The sequence below is a fragment of the Lytechinus pictus genome, chromosome 2, assembly GCF_037042905.1.
Source record: "Lytechinus pictus isolate F3 Inbred chromosome 2, Lp3.0, whole genome shotgun sequence".
Classification (NCBI taxonomy): Eukaryota; Metazoa; Echinodermata; class Echinoidea; order Temnopleuroida; family Toxopneustidae; genus Lytechinus; species Lytechinus pictus.
In genome coordinates this window covers 59,026,758-59,039,982 of record NC_087246.1, presented here as the reverse complement: position 1 = coordinate 59,039,982, position 13,225 = coordinate 59,026,758, and positions in this window count along the sequence as shown.

Below are 13,225 nucleotides of genomic sequence, written 5' to 3'. Positions count from 1 at the left end.
ACTGCTACAGCCTACACTACGCTACACACTTACCCGGGTAGGTGTGGCGTACATGTACGGTAGTGTAGCGGTAGTGAAGTGGAGTGGGGCCTACACAAACATCACTTGAGGTAGAGCACCAGTGTTCTGAGTGGAACTTTTCAGGTGTCTAAACCTACTATCATTTGTTGTTGACCGGGAATTACATGCCACCGCACGTCATCAATCATCACGATAATTAAATTCATACTTTGATTTGATTATTTAAACTATTTCTTTTTTTCTCTCTTCTACACACAGATCTGCACAATTGCTAACTCTGGTGACTTCTGGTCTCTGCTTGCTACCTCAATCTGGGAGATTCCATCATGTCCTTTTACTATGATTTGGATATAGCCATTTTTTTCTTCACTCTTTCCAGGACCTACGGTTTGCAAGTTGTGGAATGATAATGATACAAAAGAAAAAATTTCTTTATCAATCTTGGAAACAATTTTGAGCACAGTTTTGGAGAGAACTAAGAAATTTTACTCGGACAGGAATACAGCTTGTCAAAAATAATAACACACAATTTAAAACGAAAGAACAATTTTAATGTTACTAGGGCATTTTGCGAGAAATGTTATACTCAATCACACGTCCCAAATCAAGGGAAAGTCCTTTGATTAAACATGTAGTTGAATTGCGATTGCAACTCGACCTTATTACGCTTGAATTTGAATTTAAGACTTACGCTTGATTTGCAATTGAACATAAGTTTCTTGCAGTGCCCCATAATTATGTTTTGTTATCAGATATTTAACGTGCTGATTTTTCTCGAAAGGTATAATATATTTGTCCTTTTAAACGGTATTTGAATATGGGTACGCCTTTTATTTGTTTTCCACAATATTTATTGCATGTATGAACAGAAGTGAAATATTTATTGTGAAGCACTGTGAATGTTGTGTGATGGTTCATCATCAGACTGAAAGCCTGGTGGATGTGAGGAAGTGGCCTGGATGAAAGAAAAGTGAACATGTGTCCAATTACTGATTTGCATATTCTAAGACAATTTTGTTTCTGGATAAATTTTGCTATGCATTCCCTACATTAAGAGTAAAGGAGAAGTCCACGCAATCAAAAATTCATTTGAATTTAAAGAAAAATAACAAGATATTGCAGGAAATTTCATAAAAACTTTGATTCAAATTTATATAATTACTATTTTAACAGTTCCGTAAATATAACCTATTGTGATCAGATGAAGAGTTTCCTATCGTCAAATCTGCAAAGAATAAAAAACAAAATGCCACAAAAAATAGAAACGAATGTGATGTGAGTGACAACTCTAATTTGCATATCATTGTTTTGTGTATATGACTGTTTTGAGTAAAAACAACAAGGGAAATCACTCTATTCAAATAATTTTTAGTTGATGTGGACTTGACTTTTAACTCTACCCCTCCCATCCCAAATAAGAGTAGAAATAATCTAATCAAGAACTTGAAAATCAAAAGCAGCAATTAAGAAGCAAGATTTGATAAATACAGGTCTGAATAGAATTTCACAAGAAAATAAAAAGAGAAAAAAAAGATGGGTAGGGACGGGGAAGGAATAAAAAAAAAATACCCAGAAAAAAAAAATCCGAGTTTCGAACCAGGGTCATCGCACATGACAAAACAATGGCCAACGCATTTGGCCACAGACCATCGCCCTAACAGGAAGGCATTTTTAAGATATATGAAAGAAAGTCCGCTCGCCGCTGTTTCCTAATAATGCTTCGGCAATTCAACTGCAATTTCAGTCATTTCGCGATGGATATTGCTGTGTTTTTTTTGTGATTCCTGACTTTGCTACTTAATGAAATTTCATAATTTTTGTTCAGTCATAAAGAAGAATGTCTATGCTTTATATTGACTATAACATTAATGTGACGCAAGTGTGATTTCTACGTGAAAATATGCTTTGTTTATTCACCTATATTTCTTGAAAAAAAAAAAAAATTCTAAGCTAAATATCGGTCACCAAAATACGTTAAATGTGCACTTTTTTTCACTGTTCAGTAAATTCAAACTTTTATCTATATAACAAGACCAATCTTAAGAGGAATAAACAATTCTAAGAGCAAAAAACGCTGATTGGAAAGATCGTCTCCAATGGGCTGCTGTCAGCTCAGCTGCTCACTGCTCATTGTGTGACGTCACTCAGCTGGAGCTCGCAAGAGGACCGGTGGAAGGCAGAAATATGGCATGAAAATAAATCATTTTTGAGAGCTGATTTCTGCAATCTCTGATCACTATTTTGAAAAGTGAAGTTATATATCTGATTAGTAATACTTCCCCTTTACAATGATGACCACATAAAGTCATTATAAAATACTTTTGATTCTTTGGATGTATACTTTAAAAGGATGGTAAAGTGAATCACCCACAAAGCTAGTTTAGGCTTAAAATAATATGATTTATACAGATAAAGTAAAATCAGACAAACAAAAGGCCGATTTTTTTTTGTTACATTTTAAAATTTTCCAATCGGTGATCCAGTTCGTTGCATGCCTTCATGAATATGTAATGAGCAAGCTGATAATGATTTTCCCACTTATTATTTTGTATTTTATTTCATGATGGCTTTATAACTGATATGTTTTGTAAGATAATCATTGCTGCGTTGCACGGGAGACATCAACATACTATGAAGATATTAAATGATTATGATTTCATGTAATTACATAAGAAAATGAAAAGTGGGGACATGACATTATCAGGCCATCTATTACATCATTCATGACGAAGTAAATATAACTGTATTCATACATTTTTCTAAACTTTAGTTTCAGTAATTTCTTTATTAATTACCAGATTTTGATGGAATTCTTAGCATTTTCTTCAGTGAACTTTACTCTAAATTATTCTTATGATCGAAGGTAGATAAAACCTTTCTCTCTGAAATCGAAGTCGAGATGCCAAGATCTTTTCATAGAACAAACGAGTATCATTTCTTAATGGGGTAAGATTGTTTATAACATGGCGGCGGTAGAGTTGCGGGGGGCTTGCACTCTCCCCTTTTCCTCATTAACAAACATAGCTGTGGATTTAAGTTTATTGAAAATAAAAAATAAATGACCGATACAAATAATTATCATAACAAGGCATAAGCGACTTTTGTGTCTTGCCAACTTAATGAAAATAACCAGAAATATCGTAATTTGTGAGGGCAAGCGACAAAATTGTATCGAAACCTCATTGTGAAATGATTGGGATTGAATAACACTTGTCATAAGAGTCTTTAACGTAAACTTTAATGTTCAACTCAAAATGAATTTTGACCATACCATGTGACCTTTAACACATCAACACACTAGCATATTAACATGCAGGTCTCCTAAGTACACCTACAACCCAGGTTTGGTATAAACGTGACTTACGGTTGCAGAGTTTTGTGTCATATCATTCATATCATTGACCTAAAAATGACTTTTGATCTTACCATGTGACCTCTGATTGCGCCATGATATGCAGGTCTCCTAAGTACACCCACAACCCAGGTTTGGTATAAACGTGACTTACGGTTGCAGAGTTTTGTGTCATATCATTCATATCATTGACCTAAAAATGACTTTTGATCTTACCATGTGACCTCTGACTGCAGCATAACATGCATGTCCCCCAAGTCCATCTACTATCCAAATTTGGTTGAAAAGGGACTTACGGTTGCGGAGTTATGTGTCATAGGGTTTGTGACGGAAAGGGGTCTCGCCTTCACCTCTGTTGGGCGAGACAATAAAAATAACAGGGCACTTTGGGTGGATGTGTTTCAGGCTGTGTGGGTGGGCTGACTGTCTCATGATAATACTTCAAATCAAGTCTAAAAAGTCACACTAGTAAATAATAAATAACCATTTCAATTTATTTTAGATTTTGGGAGGGAAATTAAGACGGTTCGGCGTAATGATTCTTCCTGGTGGTAATTCCCTCCTCTTTGGCAGCAAGAACGGTTTTTGTCTTTGGTTTGTCAAAGGATTTGCGAGGTCAATTCCGTAATGCCATCGACCTTTTTGTACATCTGAACCTCAGTTTCCATCATTCTTACTTCATTTCATGAGCTGCTCAAGTCATGATAATTTGAGAGCTTTACATCTGAACTAACGAATTAAGACAAATCATTTCAGAAAGGTCCCACATTTAGTACGAACATGGACCTATTGGTACGAAACAACCACTTTGTTATTGCACTTTATTAAAGAGTTTCGCCCGAAAAAGAAAGGGTGAAAATGGGGTAAATGAACATATTTCAAAAGGGCCGGGAGAGTGACAGTGTTTTAAATGCTATTTTGTCACTCCTTACCAGTCCTTAGTCTTTTAAACCCTTTTCGCCCTTTATTTTTTTATGTAATGTAAGAGGTAAAGACTGTTTACTATAATAATTCAGAATCCAAAATACAGTACAAGTGGCATGGTGAAGCAAACAGTCTTTCCCTTACCTTCATTACCTCCAATGAAAACCTATATTGTTGAAACACAAGAGAATGTCGACCATTCCCCCCGAGCGATGCACTTTTAATCCGTCTTCAGCTTAAATTGAATGAAGCACACAGGTGTCTATGGGTTTTATAGGGCGCCACCGTGTTACTCGAAACTTCATTTTCTTGTACCACGGGGGAATTCTAATCCCTTGTTCTATTTTGCGGAAAGCAGGGTCTAGAATATTCACTCCTTTATGAAGGATCGGTAATTCATTCATACTTTTCGCCCAGAAATATTCATTAAATACTTTAGGCATAAAGGCTTTTAGATTGTTTTGTATTGCTGTTTGAAGATGTCTCGGATTCACAAGATGGATAGATTGCCATTTGGTCTATTTTTTGGTAATCTTCATGAAGATCTGTATAATGCATTGTGTGAGATACATCTGTTTGTTGATAGGGGTAGGATATGTGTTCAAAATTTCTAATTTTATTATCAATTTGCTGGTAAATGAATTCTTATCTATATCAAACGCGATCATCTTCCTGAAATCATGCAACTTTAGGTAATGACCTGTATACATAATATGTCGTTGAATCTGCAACGATATATCATTGAGAAAATTTGAGTGTTTTTTTATTTGGTTGTTAAAGAGGGTATACGTCTAGAAATTATTGATAAAACGTTAATTTATTGCTCAGTGTGATACCAAATGTATATAATGAGACAATCAATGAATAGAAACAACTTACAAATATATAGATGAACGAGTTGAAAGTGTACCTCTATCAGGTTTCTTGAACAAAACAAAGGTGACATTAGTAACCATCAGACAATGTTTCATTTATTATTTTTTTGCGATATAAGATTTATTTTTTATTATTTATCTTATTTTGGAAAAAACAATCCTTTTTGGGCCCTTATTTAAAAAAAGTTTGTGGATACTGGGCGGTGTCAGGAATAGTGGGAAAGAATTAAACGACCTCAATCTTCTCAACTGAATAAAAGGGGAAATATAGAGTTAGATGACACCGCTATCACCTTTGTATGTATTCTTATTTTGGCTTTTTTTCTCTTCTTGCTTTTTTTCTCGTTGCACTACTTGACAAATTACAGGGGGCGACCGTCCCCTGTCCTCTGCGGCACATCATTGAGGAACAATGCAGTGCCACTTGGGATAAGAATTGATATTCAATTTTATATTTGGTATCACGTCACGGCTGACTATTCATAATAATTGCATCTCGTTCCGGTTAGTTAAGGACGTACCTCACCAAGAAGCATCCGGATAGCTCTGCCATATCCATACACAATATCATCATTAGCACCCTACCGGGTATCCATTCAACACCTGGGTGGATGGTGGCAAATGTAGATTCGATGCCTTGGTACGATTGGGTTTTAACCTCGGACTCCTCGGACTCGAACCGCGGTTCAAGGTCCCAATAATTATTACATGTGTAAGAACACAAGCTGCAATCGATGTCTTTTGCGCTTTCTTAAAGGACAATTCCACCCCAACAATAAGTTAATTTGAAAAAAAAGGAAATAATTAAACCAACAAGCATAACACTGAAAATTTAATCAAAATCGGATGTAAAATAAAAAAGTTTTAAAGTTTCGCTTAATGTCACAAAACAGTTATATGCACATCCTGGTCGGTATGCAAATGAGGAAACTGATGTCATCCACTCACTATTTGTTTTGTATTTCATTATATGAAATGTGATGTATTCTAATTTTCTCCTCATCGTCAAGTGAAATAACGATTAATTCCCCCCTGAACATGCGGAATTAGCATTATTATGATTCAGTCAAGTTGGTCCTTATTGTCACATTTGTAAAAAATGAAATATTGTATAATTCAAACAATACAACAACAAAAGTAATGGTGAGAGAGGGACATCATCGTGTGTCTCATTTGCATGTCACTGAGTTGTGCATATCACTGTTTTGTAAAAAAATAAGCAAAACTTTAAAATGTCATAACTTTCTTATTTTACACCCGATTTTGATGAAATTTTCAGCATTATGCTGTTTTGATTTTTCTCTATTTTATTGTTTGGGGTGGACTTGACCTTTAACAAAAACAATCACCGTTTTGGCCCGTGGGCGTATATAGGATACGTTGATTGACACACAACAATAAAAATAAACTGCAAATTATCCACTAAGGCCCTTGTCTACATCGATGTAAACAACATCGTCGCTCAACTTGTTGTTTTGATTTAAAGCCATTTGTAAGCAGACTGGCGATACTTCCAGCCATCATCATCTAAAGAGCAATCATTCTACCTTTACCTCGACCGAAGCTATTTCCAGAGACCCCTCAGCCAAAAATAGATATCCAAGAGACAAGCTATCGAGGACGGGCTAGGGTTGCAGCCATGATCAGTCCCCGCGCATCATATTAACAAGAGCGCTTGGATGATTCTACCCAAAATAGACCTCTAAATTTAGCTCCCGCATCAAAAAAAATATCCCAGCATGTAAACATGATTTTGACGCGGAGCAAACATCCGCTCCAGAATTTCATCTAATGGGAAAAGATAATTAATCTACAGGGGCAAGGATGGGATTATTCAATTGACTTTATATGATTATGTTTTAGAGAGCGTCTAGACTCAATCAACAGAGCATCGCAATCTGGTTAGTAAAAATAATACAAGAAGAAAAAAAGTAATCTAGAAAACAAACATTCGTTGATTGGCACATGGTCTCTCTCGCGTCAGCATTTAATCCACGTATACTCTATGGATTGCTGAAAATTAATTTCAGCTGGTGCTCTTGACTTTATACCCCCTTACCCTCCCAGCTATTTGATAGTCACATTTTCCTTGAAACAGGTGGTACGAGAGGCAGCTGTTTGAATTTTCTCTGATTAAAACAAAATTGTCATGACAAAACAGCATATGTTTTCTGCAGGATTTAAAACTATTTTTGCAAAGGGAAATGTACTTCAGCTTCCTAAAAGTGGACAGCTTTAGCGTTTGACGAATATATTTCGGTATGTTGTTCCTAGACTATTGGCTGTTGCAATTCCCAAGTGTTTGCTAGAGAGAGTGAGGAAGAATCTTGGTTTGACTAAGTATGTCTGAAGATCAGATGTATACTACTATACATGTAGATGTTAATGCTCACTAATGTCTTCATGGGTAAATCTTTTTCTTAGCTCTAGAAAAAATACTTTAATTGTCTGGATTTATCTACTGTTCTGCAAAATGACTCCACTGGGTTTCTCTAGTTAAAATAATGATGTGCAGTCCTGGGCAAAGTTTAATGGGTCACGGGGACCGAGGAGTTTATTTTGTGGCAACGGTTAGTCTTTTTTTAACGAAAACTCATCTCAACAAACAAGCTTTGAAATTTATACTCGCCACCTTTCGTGTACTAGTACTCTCTAATCCCACTTTTAAGCTGGGTGTATTTTCTAATCTTATTATCTGTAACCGAGTTTTTTCAGGGTACCTGGGCGCAAGGCGACTTGCTACTTCAATGTAACCACAAAATCCGATGGAGAGATAGCAACCAAGGACAACCAATTTTTGTTAGTCGACAGAGTGCATTTTATGCTATGCACGTACACACAGGGACTAAGATCTGGGGAAGGTGTGTGCGTGTACACCCTCACACATACACACACACACACACACACCCTCGCACACATGCGTGCAATGCACACAACCAGCAGGCATCCGTTTCATACACACAACGCACACCGGCACCCACCCCTCTCAAAGACACGCACAATCGCACACACAGAGACTCAACGTCCCGCTTCGCATCACACACACACACGGTAAGAGGGACGAGAAAAGGCGACTAAAACGAGCTTATATTGTGAGCATCGCATATGCGCTCTTTTCCCCCTCGTAACTATTTAGCACTGCTCGGGACACTAGCAGCGGCATGAGTGGCTGGGATAATATTTCAGGCACCCTTACTCTGGAAACAAGAGCGATCGCATTATTATACCTCAGCTAGGATGGCTCGATGTATTCACATCTAACGCTGATCCAATACGCTTCTATACTATCCCGCGGAAATCAGGGGTCCAATTCAAATCGAAGCCATTGATCATTTCAAATTTTATTCCACTAGATCGTCTGGATTTACTTCTTCTAGACTGACGTTATATTTATAGCGCTTGATCGAAGTACCATGGATGTCTTGACCACGGATTATGCTATTTGGTGATCAAAGTGGAATATTCATCGTTGATACCGGTGAGCTTAATTTCGTTTACCTTTATCGCCCGTTTTTAAGTGTAAGCGCTGATATTCTGAGCAAAATTGTAGAGCGTTTGCTTTAATTCATATTTGGCGACATTTGATCATTTTCTAGTTACTTGACAATTTATTTTCCCCCATTATATTTATTTTCAACTAGGCCAAGGACACTGCTGAATGAAAGCCTATACCTTTGTTATATGTCGAATTAAAACATATATACTCACTATATCTTTTGTTTTGAAGACGTGACATGATTATCACCTTACATCAGGGCTTTAAATGTTCATTTCTTGTCACTCCCTTGTATGGGGAGGGGATGCGGAAAGGGATGGGGGAGTCATCCCCTCATATTTTGTATAACAGCTTATGTGAGACGGTCATCTCGTTACCACCCCTTCCCCCCAGAGTGTCTAAAAATCTAACGAAATCGTCGGTCATGATGTTATCGTGTGCACAAATTGTGCTGCGATGCCAATGGAAAATCTCCCATAAATGGGTCAGTCGAGTATACGTAATACTTAATCAAACTGCTAAAGAAATGAGTCACTCTCAAATAAGATTTCTCTCTCATCCGCCTGACCCTGTGGATTGCCCCAAAACCCCTTTTATCAAAGATGTCGCTTTTATCGTTGTTGGTTGGAATCCCATACTCGTGAAGGATATGCCAAGGGAAAATGTAATCACATTTAATGTTATATAAGTTTAACAACCCAAGAAGGCCCTAAGTCATTAGTTATAAAGAGAAGGACCCCTTAACCATGTTTAAGCTACCAACCATTTCAATTCTGTACAGTGATTACCACACAAGTGCCCCTTTATTTTCCCATAAGAATATCTTACCAACCCCCCATTAAAAACCTTTCCTCTGAATTTAGTTTCCTTTCAACAAAGATTTTAAAGAAATCCGCTTCACACCTTTACGTTCACCATTAGAACACTTCAGAATAAGACATGAAAAAAGTGAAAATACCCAGTTCAAATCTCTTTATTTTTCATGTTTTAGTTTGCCATTAAAAAATATAATTGAAAAGATGCATGTATATCTCCGTGTAAAGTATTTCCTTTCCCTATAACGTTTTGAGCACAAAATCTACGTGGATTTGGCGCTTTAGAAATACAATAGCAGACGTAAAACATGGCATACCTGTCCCATATAGTTATCTCCTTTATCCTTCAAATTAATCTTCCCCATATTTCCATTAGAAATGTATATGTCACGTCCTTGGTTTTATTTTTAAGATTTTGCCACACGAGTATCTTAGCTGTAAAGAAAACCTGTCTGCTATGATGGGACTGTATTTCGTGATAGCATCAGGTACCTGATTCCCTAAATGACTTTAACTATCAGTTTCTTCATATTGGTGAAAAGTAAAAACGAATCACAAGACAATCATAACGACAATAACACAGATTAGAGAATATTGTATTCCAACTAGATCTGTGTCTGTTTTCGTTGGCCGGGGTGTACAGTTCTCATCTTCTGTAGATGAAATGTAGGCAAAACGGCAACTGTCACAAAAATTGCACTGTCGAATCGAAATCCAAGAACATTTCAACACATGCCTGTGTCTTCAACGAAAACTAGTGTGTAAAAACATTATAATGAAAGTGTGTAAAAATGCAAATACAGAATTTATGCAATGTGTGACATAATTATGAAATTGTGAATTAGAAATACATTAATTTCAAATTAGAAATACAATATGAGCGAATTCATCATCAAAATTATTTAATAGTTCTCTATTGCAATGAATTCTAATTCGGAATGACTTTGAACATCCAGGCAATAATAATAATGTGCGCAGGTGCAAGTTATGATGGTGGGAGGGTTTACGCATGATTCGTCATGAAAGCTATTGATTTTCACCGTTACGAGTTCTAAGGACATCATGGAAGAATGGATCAGAGACGAATTTTATCTCATTCAGAATCTGTTGTGTGTAATAGGAAAATAACTCATGAATCTTAACAATACTGCATTTCTGTTCTGAAAACTACAAACTAGTTCAGAAAGTTCTTAGCAACATTTTGAACAACGTCAGTGAAGAGTATGGGGAAGGTGGTGAATACGACAGAATTATCATTATATGGCAGGGGCCGCGGAATGGTGTTCAAAGTAGGGGGGGGGCTGACCATGCAAAAAATCACAATCATATTGTCATTTTTACGTTTTTGTACATGGTTTTAGAAAAAAAGCCCCCCCCCGCTTTCGCGGCCCCTGTATGGAGATACATCTATATTGTGTGGAAAAATATCTATCAAGAAATGATACCTTTGTAGAGTTTGTATGCACAAGGCTTCCTCTACGAGAAAGATCACACCGTCTTACAGTGTGGAACATAATGGTAGATCTCCACACGGCTAAACGTGCTCATTTTAGCAGTGTGAACCATAATATCTGTATTCACGGAGTCTACTATTTCAACACACCGTGGACAATCACACTGGATAAGTGTTCACGGTTTTTAAAAATATATATTGTTGCCCCCCCCCTACGAGCTTCTCCAGTTGCGCCCATTGACCTGGAAGTGGTTGTGCCACTGAAGCCTTCTGTTTGAAGTTTAAAGCTGCCCCGACAAAGAGAACGAAAAGGGAAAAGAAAGTGAAAATTTCAATTTGGTGAAGGATGAAGTCGACTCGTATTTTGGTGTTTGTATGCAGGCCTACTCTCGCTTCTTTGTCGGCAAACTTTCGGCACTCACAACATTAGACAGGGATGGAAAGGAGTCTGGTTTATCGATCTTGCCTGAGAGATCACATTCTGCAACAGATTATACCCCCTCCCCCTCCTCCAACAGTCCCAAATGTATGGCATGCCGATGTTTTATTCTTCTACTCCAGCTGCCTTCATCTCCTCTTCATTTTCTTTCCCCTTTCCTTACACTGCTCTGTCTTTCAATCTTCCTTTCCCTCCAGACGCGACAACAGGGCTTTTCTAAAAGGGTCAGGGTGCATTTTGTCCCCAAAATTAGACAAGCGCCCCCTTCAGGTCATCACTGACAAATAAAGACGATTTTGTCTCCCGAAACACTTTACACGCACCCCCCCCCCCGTCATTACTCCCGAATAAAGTAATTTTGTGTATTTCTACTTCCCCTCTCTATTTTTTAGTTCCAGTTTTACGGGGTTCGACTAATTTCTCTTTGTGTGTTTTCAATTTATCTATTGCCCCCACTTCAGACAGCTTTTACGATGAAAATTACAAAATCATTTACAAGTCGAATGTATGATACGGTAGATTTTACAAAAAACATCCACTGCCATTGTTTTGAATGCATGGTCATCTTGGTTATATTATTTTTCCCACCAATAACAATAACAATAATTTATATGTACGTTTGGCCTTGGCCTCCATATTGTAAGCCCATTAGTGATCAATATTTTCTCAACCATGAGACTTTTTTTAATGATGAGAAACAACGAACAAGGGGCCTAGTTATTTGCATTAGACTCTGGGTGAGCGGCGACAACACCGACGATATTACTTTCCATCATTTTAATTTTTGTCTTTCTCATTCTTCCTCTTTCTTTGTCAGCTCTGTATCTGTATATCTCTGTATATGACTCAAAATAGCTCCGTTTTGTCTCTATTCAGAGTGATTAGAAAGTTGGTTAATGCTAAATTATCTGTTTATATTTTTTCAGCCCTGATCAGAACTCTCTTTCGGAATCTCGTTATGTCTGTCTTATAAAATGATTTAAAGGTATATCTGCAAAGTATTTATTTTTCTAATAAATAAATTTCCCTTTCTTTCCAATTCTACCTCTCCATAACATCCGTCTTTATGTCCCTCTTCCTTTCTCCTCCCTCTCTGTCTTTCTCTTTCTCTCTCTTTCATAGTCTGTCTTTTTTTCCTAGGCGCACTTCCATTTCATAATTATTCAACTAACAGCTCTTCATTTCCACTTGTTTTTCGTCTCCCTTGGTCGGGCTAAGGACATAATTGATGTGCCTGAATTGCGAGCATATTTGCTCAATAAATATTTAGTCCTTTGATATCGTGAGTGACTCCTGTCAATAATAATGGCCGAGCAGGAGGGGTGTGGTGTGTATAGGCGGTAGGGGTGACTGCTCCCTAAGCTTTTTTTCAAGTAGTGAAAATGAAAAAAATAAGAAAAGGAAGAAAGAAGAAAACAGAGCATAAAATAAATATTGGTCATGTAAATCTACATTACCCCTGTAATTCATTTGAGATTATTCTTTGGGTCGTCTTGACCCCCTATCAAAATACCCTGGCGCCCAACCCCCTCCCCCACCCCCTTGTGGCCGAGGCCGAGCGAGAACGTAAGTGGGGCATGTGGTTTCTACGCAATGGGAATAATGGCGGTAGATCTCTCACGCGGTTGCTGACTTTTTAACTTTTCCGGTGAAAACACATTCGATATTTCCAAGACGTTGAGAGGATATTAGCGATGTTTCAAATGCACGTTTTCACCGCAAGCTGTGGTGACTGAAGAGACGGAAATTTGAACGAGAACGAAAAAAAACCCTTGGAATACTTCTTTTGTTTTAGTTTTATATCAATGGGATGAAATTCTGATAATATATAAAGGAATGTCAAAATTATT